The sequence below is a fragment of the Lutra lutra genome, chromosome 4 (genome assembly GCF_902655055.1).
Source record: "Lutra lutra chromosome 4, mLutLut1.2, whole genome shotgun sequence".
Taxonomy (NCBI): domain Eukaryota; kingdom Metazoa; phylum Chordata; class Mammalia; order Carnivora; family Mustelidae; genus Lutra; species Lutra lutra.
The window spans coordinates 166,848,196-166,863,037 of record NC_062281.1 but is presented as its reverse complement, the minus strand read 5'-3'; the positions used below and the strand labels follow the sequence as shown (position 1 = coordinate 166,863,037).

At 43.1% G+C, this 14,842-nt stretch overlaps 1 long non-coding RNA gene across 1 annotated transcript; it reads right to left on the bottom strand.

Moving 5' to 3' along the window:
* Positions 1 to 7,273: 7,273 nt before the first annotated feature.
* On the bottom strand, positions 7,274 to 14,824 carry LOC125098351 (uncharacterized). Its single transcript, XR_007126802.1, has 3 exons — positions 14,724 to 14,824; positions 7,939 to 8,099; positions 7,274 to 7,642 (listed from the first exon to the last, which is right to left on the bottom strand). It is a non-coding gene; the product is annotated as an uncharacterized LOC125098351 (long non-coding RNA).
* Positions 14,825 to 14,842: the final 18 nt, after the last annotated feature.

The window sequence follows — 14,842 nt, the reverse complement described above, 5'->3', positions numbered from 1 at the left end:
GATGTTTCATAGATCCTCTCAAGTAAACGAAGTGGCCTCTAAGAATGTTAAAATACCTCTCACTGGGGCTCCTGGCTGGCTCAGTCGGAGGCCTCCCTCCGCCTCTGGAGTGTACAACTCTTGGTCTTGAAGTTGTGAATTTGAGTTCCATGTTAGGTGTAGAGATTATGTAAATAAATATTAAAAAATAAACAAACAAAATACCCCTTACTCTTTTACTTACTAGACAAGAGAAATTTTAAAAATCTTAAGGGTGTTGGGGCACAGGGTGGCTCAGTTGATTGGGAGTCTGACGCTTGATTTTGGCCCAGGTCATGATTTCCAGGTAGTGGGATCAAGCTCCGTGACAGGTCTGGGCTCAGCAAGGAGTCTGCTTGAGATTCTCTCCCTCCGCCCCTCCCCCAGCGTGCATGTGTACCCTCTCTCAAAATAAATAAAATAAACCTTTAAAAAGAAAGCTTAAAGGTGTTTTTCCTTTGTATACTGAATCTCAGACCAAGGTAGAAAGTGGACTTTCTTGAAGAAATAAATAAATAAATAAAATTAACAGAAAACATAAATAAAATTCAAATTCAAAAACACAAATAAAATTCACAGAAAACATAAAAAAAATCCACAAATATGTAAGAGAACTACGTTATGGAAACACCACCAGCTTCAAGTGAAAAGGACAATTCAAAATGAAAAGAGCCCTGGAAACTCCCAATTTTCATGGTCAAGAAGCAGTCTGTGAAGTCTACACAGCAGCAAATATGAGCCACATCCTTTTTAAAATGTTAATTCCAGTATAGTTAGCATACAGGGTTATATTCATTTCAGGTGTACAATATAGTGACTCAACAATTCCATACATCACCCAGTGGGATATGAGCCACTTCTTATGAGAAAGGAAGGATGAAGTGCACCTGGGTGGCTCAGCGGGTTAAGCATCTGCCTTTGGCTTAAGTCGTTTTCCCAGAATCCTGGGATGAGCCTCTATCAGGCTCCCTGCTCAGCAGGGAATGTTTCTCCCTCTCCCTCTGCCCACGCACCCCCCCCCCACCTTGCTCATGCTCTCTCCCTCTCCTTCTCTCTTTCAAATGAATAAATAACATCTTTTTAAAAAGGGGGGGGCGGTGCCTGGGTGGCTCAGTGGGTTAAGCCACTGCTTGCGGCTCAGGTCATGATCTCAGGGTCCTGGGATCGAGTCCCGCATCAGGCTCTCTGCTCAGCAGGGTGCCTGCTTCCCTCTCTCTCTCTGCCTGCCTCTCTGCCTACTTGTGATCTCTCTCTGTCAAATAAATAAATAAAATCTTTAAAAAAAAAAAAAAAAAGGAAAGGAAGGATGACTCAAAGTGAAGAATCACGGATCCACAAACCAGCTCAGAGCCACAAAGAATCATTCCCAGGAAGCAGGACTGGGTCATAATCAAGGAAATACACATGTATTCATGGGGTTTGGGGATTTCAAAATTGTGTGGAGTTTCAGAATTGCTATGAAACACTGACTTGTGATCTCTCTCTGTCAAATAAATAAATAAAATCTTTAAAAAAAAAAAAAAAGGAAAGGAAGGATGACTCAAAGTGAAGAATCACGGATCCACAAACCAGCTCAGAGCCACAAAGAATCATTCCCAGGAAGCAGGACTGGGTCATAATCAAGGAAATACACACGTATTCATGGGGTTTGGGGATTTCAAAATTGTGTGGAGTTTCAGAATTGCTATGAAACACTGACTGACCTCTTTTAATGTTTATTGCAATTATCCTAACCCCATAACACCGATGTAAACCATGTTTGTGTTGCAGACGACTCGATTATTCATTTCACAGATCTCTAGATCAAGAGGAACCACATCCAAGGAGCCACATCTGATGAGCCTCCTCTACAACTCGACCTCATTCAGAGGATGAGGTCCTGTACGTTGAGCTGACACCATAATGTGATGAAAATGTTCTGGCAAGAGGTTGAATGTCTTCTGCATATTTGATGGATGTGAGGTATGTTGGCTAGAGCTTGAGCCGTGGTAAATAGTTTGTTTGTTTGTTTGTTTGTAAATAGTTTTAAAATATGTTATTCCATCAGTCTCTGTTGTATCTGTTATGTCTTCTTTTTTACTTCAAATTTTTTTGTGTCTTCCCTTCATCATTTTACCAGTTTTGTCTATTTTATGACTTTCCCCAAAGAATCAGCTTTTTGCCTATGCCAATCTTTTTTTTTTATCACATGTATTTGTTTCCTATTTATTTAGTTTCTCCTCTTATTTTTATATCTCATTACTTCTATTTGTTTGGATCAATTCTGTTGTTCTTTGTCTAACTTCTTGAATTTAACACTTGGTTATTTATTTATTTACAATTTTTTTTAAGATTTTATTTTTAAGCAATCTGTACACCCAATGTGAGGCTTGAATTCACGACCCCAAGATTAAGAGTCAGTTGTGTGTTATACGGAATGAGCCAGCCAAGTATCCAACACTCAGCTTTTTAAGTAATTGGTTTATCTTCTAATATGAACACTCAAGGATATGCATTAAGCATATCCCACAAGGTTTAATATATTGTGTTTTGTTTTGTTTTTTTTTTTTAAATTATTACATAAAAAAATTATTACAGCCATGTCACTTTTAGAGATTTTCAATATTTAGAATTATGCATAAATTGTTCATAGTGGGGGCACCTGGGTGGTTCAGTGGGTTAAGCCTCTGCCTTCGGCTCAGGTCACGATCTCAGGGTCCTCAGATCCAGCCCTGCAGCGGGCTCTCTGCCCAGCAGGGAGACTGCTTCCTCCTGTCTCTCTGCCTGCCTCTCTGCCTACTTATGATCTCTGTCAAATAAATAAAAATCTTTAAAAAAAAATTGTTCATAGTATCTGTGTTCTGATCATCAAAAAATAGTAAAATACTGATAATGAAAAAGTGAATGTCAGCATAAAAATAGACTGAGTTCAGACATGTGTACATGTGTACACGAAGATTTTAGGAATAACAAAATGGTATGTTAATTCAGTGAGGAAGGTGTGGTTTATTTAGTAAATTTAATAAATGGCCCTGGCACAATTAGCCATCCACCAGAAAGAAAATAAGATTGGACTCCCAAACTCACTACATTCAGAAATAACTTCTGGGTACATTAAATTTAAAAAGTTAACAAAAATTAAATTTTAAGAAAATATTTTGCAGTCTAAACATACAATTTAAGATTTAGAAAGACATTTCAAACAGGAGAAAAGCTCAGAAGACCAAGGAAAAGTTAGGTTTATTAGACCTCAAAAACTCCATTTTTTTAATAAGGGAAAATAAGTCAAAGGATGAGTTGGAAAATGTTTGCAATGCATAGAATTGAAAAGGGATTACTACCTGTAATATATAATGAGAGTCTCTAATTAAAAAAAAAAAGACAATTCAACCATCTGCAGCAATGGGGGCTATAGTTCAACCAATTAACCTCCCTCTTCTAAGTTTTCCTTCAATAATAGAGGCCTGGAAGGAGGAGCTGCTTTCCAAAGATGTGTAGAAGACTGAATCCCAAGCAGGGCAAGGGACGGACTGTGTGCATGAGCTCTTAGATTTACCTTTCAGAAAAGAACTGCTGTGAAGAGCATAGGTAGCTGTCATTTGCCAACTGTCATACTTTTGGGGTTTGCCATGGCATTCATGCCAAGGCACACTCTCCCTGGATTAGTCCCAGCTGATGAGTAAGCCCAGTGGGCATACTGAAGCTGGGCTGTTTCTCCCTCATGGGGGACAGTAATGTGAAATTAGCCTGGCCAAGGCTCCTTCAGAGGTTCCCTACTCTGCTTCAGAAAATGCAACTCTGAACCATTTTCTACCCAATCTTCCTGTTACAGGTGTCAGTCCCACATCATGGTCTGAAGATTGTCCCTGTCTACTCTGTCTTCCTCTTATCTTTATCTTTCACAGGCATTGCCTCCTTGGACTTCTGATTCCATCCTTGGCATCTGCTTCTGAGAGGACTCAAATTTATACAGCTTCTAAATTTGGGGGTGATTTACTATGTAGCCATAATGAAACCCTTTGGTATGGATGTTGCCATAACAAAAGCCTAAAACATTGGAATTGGCTTTGGAACTGCATGGCAGAGGGCTGGAAGGGCCTTGAGGCTACCCAGTTGCTCACTGCATTTTCTTAGGAGAAAGAAAGGATGATTCAGGGGCTGGAACCAAGAGCCCAGACACTGGAGCCAAAACCACAGTGAACAAGAATGAGTCGCAAGCAATTGGACCAAGCTCTAATCAACATATGCTTGTTGGATTTCATATTGGCTCTTTTGTGTACCTTCCACATCCTCTTTATCTTTTTTTTTTTTTTTTTTTTTTTTTTTTTGAGAGAGAGCGAGAGCACATGTGTGAGCGGAGAAGGGCAGAAGGAGAAGGAGAGAGAAAAAATCTGAAGCAGCCTCCACCCCCAGTGGGGAGCTGGACATGGGGCTCAATCTCAAACCACAAGTCTCAGATTAAATAACATTTCCTCAGGGCAGCCTGCCATAACTCCCCAACCCCAGATTAGGTTAGCTCACTATGTTGTGTATTTTCTTAACCTTCTGAACTTCTCTGATGCAGCACTTAGCTTCTGATTCTTGTAATTACTGGACTGTTTCATGTCCGACTTCCCTACTAGGCTCCATGATGACAGACGGGACCTATTTTATCCAGTATTGTGTCCACAGTGCTCAGTAGTACCTGGCATGTAGTTAGATGCGCACTAAGTGTTTCTGGACTGGCTGACCATCAGGGAAGGCCGAAGCAGCAAAGCCCTTTGGGCACAGGCTAAAATTGCCCAAGGCTACACCCCTCACCTTTCCTCCCTTAAGGGAAGTTGTAAGGGCCAGGAGAAATGGACGTACTAGATGGCTTCATGCACTGTCTAGTACAATATGAAAGAATATACATCACAATTTAACTTACTAGAGTGAAAAATTAGGAAAACCTCAACAGCCTTAAATGTCCAATAACGTGGGAATGGCTTCATATATTACACCAGTGGTTTATTTATTTTTTTTTAAAGATTTTATTTATTTATTTGACAGAGAGAGAGAGATCACAAGTAGGCAGAGAGGCAGGCAGAGAGAGAATGGGAAGCAGGCTCCCTGCTGAGCAGAGAACCCAATGCGGGGCTCGATCCCAGGACACTGAGACCATGACCCGAGCCAAAGGCAGTGGTTCAATCCACTGAGCCACCCAGGCGCCCCATACACTAGTGGTTTAAAAGTACTGTCTAATATATCTCATCCTTATTTTTCAAACATAATCTGACATGGGGGCCCCAATATATAAAATGCATTAAAAATGGGACTATTCTAGTTGAATGAGGAATGAGGCAGAGTTTAATCTCTGAGGCCACCCCAGCTTTCCCTTTCTCTTCCTCTCCCCCATTTTTCTGTCCTTCCTCCCCTAAATCTTGAAGGCTTTCCAATTCCTGGCTCTATTCTCTCTTTTAAAGCCAGGACATCGTTTCCTTTTAGGCTTCCATGAGGCATTCCCAAAAGCTTTATAGTGTTGTTAAGCTGGCTTAAGGTGGTTTTCAGTTAGTTGTAATTAAAACAAAAACAGAAACCTCTAAGTAATACTGTTGCAGCTTGAGATTCACTTACAGAATGGAAAGAGAATTGGGTTTGGAGTCAGAAAACTGGTTTAAAATCTAGGTCCTGACTTTGGGCAAGTTAACCGTTTTTAACTCAATTTTCTCATCTGCAAAGGGGATTATCTTAACTTTCGTGAAATTTTTTAAAAACCCAATACTAATATATTAACAGACCAGGTATTGAGCAGACTTTTAACAAATGTTAAATAAATAAGATTAGGGATGCCTGGGTGGCTCAGTTGGTTAAGCGGCTGCCTTCAGCTCAGATCATGATCTCAGGGTCCTGGGATTGAGGCCCACATCGGGCTCCTTGCTCAGCAGGGACCCTGCTTCTCCTTCTGCCTCTGCCTGCCACTCTATCTGCCTGTGCTCACTCTCTCTGACAAAATAAATAAATAAATAAGATTAAAGTATTTTTATTTATTTTTTTTAAAGATTTTATTTATTTATTTAAAACAGAGAGAGAGAGATCACAAGTATGTAGAGAGGCAGGCATAGAGAGAGAGAGGAGAAAGCAGGCTCCCCGCTGAGCGGAGAGCCCGATGTGGGCCTCAATCCCAGGACCCTGAGATCATGACCTGAGCCGAAGGCAGAGGCTCAACCCACTGAGCCACCCAGGCGCCCAGATTAAAGTCTTTTTAGAAGTCACTCCTACTCCCTCCAACTTGAAGGAGTTGGGAACTATTCAACGCAGCCAAAATTAGCAAGGCTGCCATCTTGTGGCAATTTACTGACACACTGTCCGATGTCATTTAGCGTATTTGCAGCAAGATGTTCAAGAACCTAAAGCAAAAAAAAAAAAAAAAAAAAAAAAAAAAAAAAAAAAAAAAAAGAACCTAAAGCAAAATAAAAGGATGGCAAACACACCAGAGGGACACTGAAATGAAACTACATAATAACTAAAGACATGAGACAAGGGTAATTCATCAATAGAAAGAACAAGGAATAAAGAACCTAAGAATGAACTTTTAGGAACTATCACATGCAGCAGAGAAGTTAGGGAAGGGACAGAAAGAAATGACTGATGAAGAAGTGAGTAAGTTCAGTTCAGTGTAACACTCAAGCCAGGGTTGAAATATATAGATATATAGCTCTAGTTGTAGATATTTATGTTGATAGCTAACCTGTTACCTTTTCCCCAGACTTCAAAAACCATTAACTAAAGCCAGCTGACACCATAATCCTTATAATACCATTGCCACAAGCCATTCAAATGTTACCACTGTCTCTTAAGTCAATGCTTCACTTTTCTTGTACACCTTATTACAGTATGCCACAGGTAAGAATTTTAGTAATTATGAGATTACTGCACTGTCAAGGGTTATTACTGCACGAATCACCAGGAATGGGGTGCTCATTGAGGTCTGATCCAGTTCTAGAATCCTATGCTGAGAATCTGCTTTCTAGGGTCACTTCTACTACCAAATCTTTTAGACTTAGTTTCCCTCAAAAGCAGAGTCTGAGACAAGCACTTGCAAACAGGTGGTTTATTTTCAGGAGAGATTCTTTCTTTTTTTTAATATTTTATTTATATATTTGACAGACAGAGATTACAAGTAGACAGAGAGGCAGACAGAGAGAGAGAGGGAGGGGGAAGCAGGCTCTCCGCTGAGCAGAGAGCCCAATGCGGGGCTTGATCCCAGAACGCTGAGATCATGACCTGAGCCGAAGGCAGAGGCTTTAACCCACTGAGCCACCCAGGCGCTCCTCAGGAGAGATTCTAATGAGCAGGAGTCAGAGACTAGGAAGGGTAAAACAGGCAAAGCAGGAAAGCCAATACAAGGACAAATGATCCAAAAGGTCACTGCTTTGGGCATGTGGGTCTTGATTCTGCTGGAGATATTCTTCAGCACTGTAGACTGTGCCTCATAACTATCCAACCAGGGAAGGAAGAGGGAATATTTAATCACCGGCTCGGTTCCTTCCTTGGTCAAGGGTTTCCCAATTGCTGATTAATTCCTTTGAGCTCTCAAGTTGGCACTTTCAGGTTGACACGAGCATCAAAATCACGGCGCAGGTTCCCACAGACAACCCATAAGGCAAATTCCATGAAAGAAGCCCTGGGGCAGAAAGCAAGATACCTGGAGAAAGCAGTGGAAGCTGTGGGCTGTCAGGTCACACCTACAAGCACCTGGTAGCCACAGCAATGGCAGGAGTAGGAAGGTGCACCGACAGGCACAAAAGGTGCCTAACACATGGCCATTAGTAAGAGACAACACCTTGTGAGGCTGAAGTTCTACAGGAAGTGCTGTACGTTGTGAACTGGTAAGCAAATGTGCAGTAGCCTTTCGCGTAGAGCCGAAATAGATGGAATGTAGGAAGAGAGGGTAAATATGGAGTGGCAATTCTGTCCTACCTGACTCTTAAATGTTGATCTTCATGTCTCTGAGATTCTGAGCATGGCTCTTCACAAGTTCTATTACTCAAGGGAGGCATGCTTCCACCAGAGGACATGAAAATAGTACCACTGGATTGCACACGAAGGCTGCCATTTGCCAATTTGGGTTTGTCTTGTTACTAGGTAAGAGATAAAAAAGAAAAAAAGTGAATTCAATAGTGTTCTAGAGGCAGCTCACACAGGCTTGCAGGAGTTGACTGGGTGCCCATGTCAGTTTCCTACTGTTGCTGGAACAAACTACCACAAGTTTAGTGGCTTCACACAAATTTATTAGAGCTCAGAAGATCTGAAATCGAAAGTGGGTCTTCTAGGGCTAAGATCAAGGTGTTAGCACAGGTGTGTTCCTACTAGAAGCTCTGAGGAAAATTTGGTTGCATACCTTTTCCAGTTTCTGAAGGCTGCCTATATTCCTTGGTCGTATCACTAAGACTTCTGCTTTCATTGTCACATCTCTTTTTCTAACACTGACTTCCTGCTTCCTTCTTTCCTTATAAGGTTCCATGTTGATTGTATTGGGCCTACCTGGACATCTCCCCATCTCAGTACCCTTAATTTCATCACATCTGCTAAGTCTCTTTGCCATGAAAGATTGTATATTCACAGGTTCCAGAGATTAGAATATGGTCATCTTTGGAGAGCCATTATTCCATATACCAGAGTGCTTTTTTCTCAACTCTACATTCAGTGAGATATTGTTAGTTCAAAATTGGCCACGGTGGGAGTATTTATACTACAGAAATTGGCAAATGCTACAAATCAGAGCTTGGAGAGCCTATTGTTAAACTTTACCTGCATGTCTTGGATTATGATGGGTGGCTGGGGTGAATGAACCTATTATCAAGTACTGTTACTATGCTATAGGAAGGGAGGATAATGGTATAATCCAGGGGATCCTTAGAGGTCTTCCTACTCCTGCCATGTTTAGTGCAGAAAGTTACAGGAATATTTTATAGGCAGGACAGTTAAGATCTTCAATCCTTCAAGAGAAGTTTGAGTCACTTATAGAAAACTCATGGCCCTGGGGCACCTGGGTGGCTCAGCTGGTTAAACATCTCACTCTTGATCTTAGCTCAGGTCTTGATCTCAGGGTTCTGAGTTCAAGCTCTATGATGGCCTTAACTTGAAGAAGGAGAAGAGGAGGAAGAGAAAGAGTAAGAGGAAGAAGAGAAAGGAGGAGGAGGAGGAGAAGGAGGAGAAGAAAAACCTCATAATACCAACTACAAGCTATGTGATTATATTCTAGTTCATGCAATGTAGTGCAAGTGATATATGCCACTTCTTGATCAGATTCTTTAAGGCAGTTGCATGCTTCCTTCATGCCCTCTTTCTTTTCCAATCGCTGTGACCTCGATGAACTGAGGCGCTGGTTGAAGACAGAGACTATGGAATGGATAATGGATATGTAAAGTGATGAAGTCAAAACTATCAACTAAGACCTGTGATTGCTATAGAAAGGTTTCTTGCCATGTTGGTTCAATAGTTACATATTGTATCTAATTTTCTTTTCCTTTCCCCCCAACATATGTAGGATGTACAATGTTGTGGTGGTTGACTTTAAAGATTAGTCCTTAGGCTAAGAAACACTGAGGAAGCATCGTTATGGAACTGGCAGAAGACACACAGTATTTAGAGCTCTTGGACTTGGAGCTGGATGAAGGAACTGATGAGTTTTGTCGATTCCTTTTTTGAGGGGTGGGGGGTGAGTATGGTGATGACAATTTAGGTTATAAAAGGAGGTGTTGCTTTAGTGAGGAGTTTTGTTTTGTTTCATTTTTTGAAGTGTAACTATAGAAAGAAGGGTATACGTTGATGTTGGTCCAGGAGTTATTATAGTGGACATCTATCATTCCTATTGGACACTCACCACCTGCAACCCCTTTTTATATCATCCCAGTAACATCCCAGATAGAGAGTGCATCTTATAGCATCAAAACCGACAATACTATCGCTTTCTTAGGGTTGCAGATCCAACCAATCCCATTTTCTTTAGCTGGGATTCTATTATCACATTATTACTGAGACAAGTGACCTGGAATAGGAGAAAAGCCAATAAAAGGCTCATTAATGAGTGGGTTACTGCTGTGTGCAACCGGGGGTTGGTCCTTCTGGGGATCCTCAGAAACACTGTGAAATGTGCATCTTGGAAGTGTGCTTTTGAGGGACCAGGAAGCTGAAATACTTGTTGACTATTGGTTCTGGCATTGAGACAGAAAACAGGGTATACTTTGTGGAGTTCCTCAGAAAAAAGGGTTTCCAATTTCAGATGTTGTACCTTCCCCTTCCTTTTTCCTCTTTCCTTAAACATGACCTGATGGTTTGGGCTATGACAGCCAACTCGGAACTCTAAGGATAAGTCTAACTGAATCGCAAAGATAGTCAGCTGATTTTACTGAGCCAGTGAGACTGCCTACCTCAACTCTTCTTGGGAAAAATACACTTAAAAAAAAGTTACTACACCCATGTGTTCTGTTATCTACAGCCAAAAGCATTCATATTCCTTTTTTTTTTTTAAGGTTTTATTTATTTGACAGGCAGAGATCACAAGTAGGCAGAGAGGCAGGCAGAGAGAGGGAAGCAGGCTCCCCGCTGAGCAGAGAGCCCGATGTGGGGCTCCATCCCAGGACCCGGAGACCATGACCTGAGCTGAAGGCAGAGGCTTAACTGAGCCACCCAGGCACCTCCATTCATATTCCTTTTTAAAAAAATATTTGAGGGGTGCCTGGGTGGCTCAGTGGGTTAAAGCCTTTGCTTTTGGCTCAGGTCATGATCTCCGGGTCCTGGGATTGAGCCCCGCATCAGGTTCTCTGCTCAGCAGGGAGTCTGCCTCCCCGCCCCCTCTGCCTGCCTCTCTGCGTACTTGTGATCTCTGTCTGTCAAATAAATAAATAAAATCTTTTAAAAAAATATTTGAGAGAGAAAGGGCCCGAATGTGCAAGAGAGATCTCAAGCCCCGGGTCGGGGGGGTGTAGAGGGAGGATCATGACCTGAGCCACTTAATGCTTAATTGACTGAGCCACCCAGGCACCCCAGCATTCATATTCCTCACAGATTTATCTAGTCTCACTTGTAGCCAAGGGCACAGGCCAACTTTGAATCAAAACATAGCAATGTAAAGAAGCAGACACTGTGGAGAAACTTTCTGGTGATGGGGCAGTAACAGCAGTGGCTCTGGCTCTGAACCATCCAGACCTTATTTTGCTTTCTGGTGGCCTTCACCAGGAACACAAACAATAGACTCTATGTATTGAATAATAATTGTTACTTCTCATTCGTATTTACTGTGAGCCAAATGTTTTATAAATTCTCTCCTAATCTTCATATCAACCATTTAAGATGGGTAATATCCTTCTTTGAGGTTAACTGCCTTGAACCAGATCACACAGTAAGTGGCAGAGTGGGATTCAAGCTCAGGTCCAAGTGACATTAAAGCCAGATCTTAACCAGTCCATTATATTGCTAATATTTCTTTTGCTGATTTGTAATTTTTGGGCCTGAGACCCCAACTCAGGCTAGAGCTTGGGGCCCTATTCTGGGAGAGGAAGAAATATGGGCTCACAGAGATTGTTGTCTGTTATCAGTCCTTTCTGGCAGGGGGATACAGGATCTGCCCAAATGCAGACAGGCTCTGAGCCAGGCTGCACAGATACAGGCGATCCTCTGAGCCAGCCTGGGAAGGGCTCCAGATGAACCGCCAGACTTCTGTGTCTGAAACTCAGAGAGATAAGGAAGAATCTTGGGTGGCACCCTCAGAGACAAAGCGATTCTGCAGGTTTAGAATGTGCTGAAATGCAGACAAAATACAAAAGTGGCAAAACACATGAAGAAGGGAATTGTGTGAGAATCAATCAACTCTCTGTTGGTGATTCTGCTTGCAAAATGATTCATTGCACTCCTTTCTCTTCCCAGCCTGGATGATTTTGAACTCTGAGGCTCAAAACCCCCAAGCCCTGATTAGTCTTCTTGTCACCTTCTATTCATCCCTGCTCCAAGTCTCAGAGCCACCTTGGCCCCTCTCACCCTTTTCATTTAGTCCAATTTTTCCATAAATACTACTGAGTGTCAATTTTGTGTCAGAGAGGCAAAAACTCTAACCTCAGGTTACTTACAGGGAAAGAAAACATTAAAAGACAAGTGTACAGAAAATAATTTAATTAGGACTGTGATACCTGCCAGGAACGGAAACGTAGTATTCAATGGGAGTGTATACATGGGGAACTAGATCTAACCTGAAGGTTCATGTTCAGATCATCCCCCTGCCATTTGTGTTTCTCCTTCTCATCTTCCTCCTTACAATCCCCTTTATAACAAAAGCGTCTCTGCTGCATCCCCATGTCACAGGCTTCATTCAGACCCTTACTGCCTTTGTACCTGTCTTCTAACAGATCGCCCCACAACCCCCCCCCCCCCCCCCCCGCGAAGCCCATGCTTTACCCTGCAGTTAGAGTTGTATTTCTAAAACGTAATCTGACCAGCTCCTCCTTGCTTTCACATTAAGGTATTACCTCTCTTGTCAGGTGCAGCTTGCTCAACCTTTCTTCATCCTCATCTCCCATTCTTCTCCTGTTGGATCCTCTCACCTCAGCCAGTCACAGATTCTACCTCCACTACTGTTTACTCATGTTTGCTCTTCAATGTTCTCCTCACCCATCAGAGCCCAGGAAATGACTATTCTGAATTCCAGGTACTCATTGGACATGTGTCTGATGAGAACCCACTGTGAATGAGAAACTGGGCAAGATCAGTGAAGAGGAAAAAGCTAGAAGCCAATAGTCAGCACTTCTGAGGACTGCCCCAAATGGCAACACCTGTTTCCACGAAAGGTTATAAGCTCCGTGACGGTGGTATGAGTCCGACTTGTCCACTCACATATTCCTCCTTGTGCCTAGTGCAAAGTAGCATGGAGCCTAGCACAGAGGAAGAGCTCAGTATTTTTTTTCTCAGTGTATAAATAAATGAATAAATACAAGCGATAGATACTGCTCTTAAAGGGCCTTGCACTGGAGTTAGGAGTACATGTGGTTAGATTCCTTAAAAGATGAGAAGTTCCTTACGGGCTGGGGTTGTGACTTACTCATGTGCACTCTTTTACAAAGAATCACTTTACAATGTGGTTTCATATAGGTTATTGCTTCTGTTTCTCATTTCAACCCCACAAATCATTATCCCCACCTTCCTTTCTTCTCTTTCCTGTTTCTTCCTCTCTTTCTCCTTCCTCTGGGATGCAGTTTTAGGTATTTCCTGTCTCTAAATTCAGAAAGAGATTCAGGGCTAAATGTAGAGCTGCTTACAACAAGGGCCAGGGAGGATATTTGCCATAGGCTTTACATACATGAAGCACTCAAATATAACTATTTGATGTTATGTTTGAATAAAGTGAAAGTTTTTGTGTTTTGTGTGTGTGTATGTATGACAAAGTGTTTTCGTTAAATGTAAATATTTAAAATATATTTTTTTGGTACCATATTTTGTCATGTAGTCATTTTTCTTTTAAACACACTGGAAACCATAAAATTAACAAGAGGCCCAGGTTCAGCCAAGTCAGGTAACCTAGCCAACCTAACCCCTAGTAAAGTGTCCAAGCCACGAATGGAACCCAGGATGTCTCCCCATCCAGAGGCATCACTTTTCCCCCCATGCCCATACCAAAAGGGTATGGTCTATGGGAGGGGTTAAATTCATGCGATTTCATCAGATAGATGTGTTCCCTTCAAAGTTCCAAGTTACTCCGTGACTTTGGCAAGTAATTCGGCTTCTTCATTTGAAAACTGGAGATTATAATGGTACCTACCACAGAGCGTTCTTATTAGGATTACATAAAAATGTTCTTGAAGCGTTCAGCATAGGCCTGGCCCGTTGTCAGCACGCAGTAAATGGTAGCTGTTATTATAAGAACTGTATTTGTTGAATGACTGACTTTGGCATATAACGCCTGCATTCAACTTGAAGCTTGGAGCTGTCACAGAAGCTCGAGTAGCACTCGCCAAGGAGCACTTTCTGGAAATAAATCTTTGTGGGAGGATAATCACTGGTTGCAAAGTGCGAGCCTTGAGGGAACAAAGCTCTGATCCCAGACCCGGGGGAACAGGGAAGCGAAGTCTCTCCCCGGCCGGCTGCAGCCGCCGAGCAGGACTTCCCCGTACTGAGTGGCAGGAGGCAGGGCACGCCCCGCTCGCGGCGAGGCGGCCTCACAAACTGGGTTTGAGGGAGTGGAGCAGGATGTTCTCTAATTCCGCTCATCTTATTCTCGGGGACCACACCCAGCGCGCGGGGAGGAAGGACTCCTAAAGCGCGGGGCGGAGGCTTCCGCGAGGCCCCAGACCTGACCATCTATGGTCACAGAGCACACGGAACAAACAGGAAGTGGGGCGAGCCACCACCTTCCCAGCCCGGAGGCAGAGCGAGCGGGGTGATGGCGGACACGCCCAGAAACCCAGGGCTCGGCCCACGCGCCCTCACCGACCAGCCCCTCCGACTCTCCTGACGCCAGCCTCCGCAGGTACCCCCAGAACACGGTCCAGACCAACGCCCCCCCCCCACGTCACAAACGAGGCAACTGAGGCACGCACGCCCAAAGAGGCGGAGTTTAGCTCCGATCTCCTCGGAGAGTAAACGACTGCCGAAGACTCCCGCCCTCAAAGAAGCCTGCCACTTAGTCCCTCCAAGACCCCTTCCCGACTGCCTGACTAAGGCACGAGCCTCTGCCATCGAGACCGCACTGATAGGAGCACTAATTAGCCACTCACCTGTCCTCCTTCTCCGGAGGTGGAGCTTAGCCGGTAATTTCGGCCCTTCATTGGCCCGGATGATTCGGCTCCCGCCAGTTGGCGAAGAGGCGTGGCCTAGCCTCAAGCGCGCACCCCGC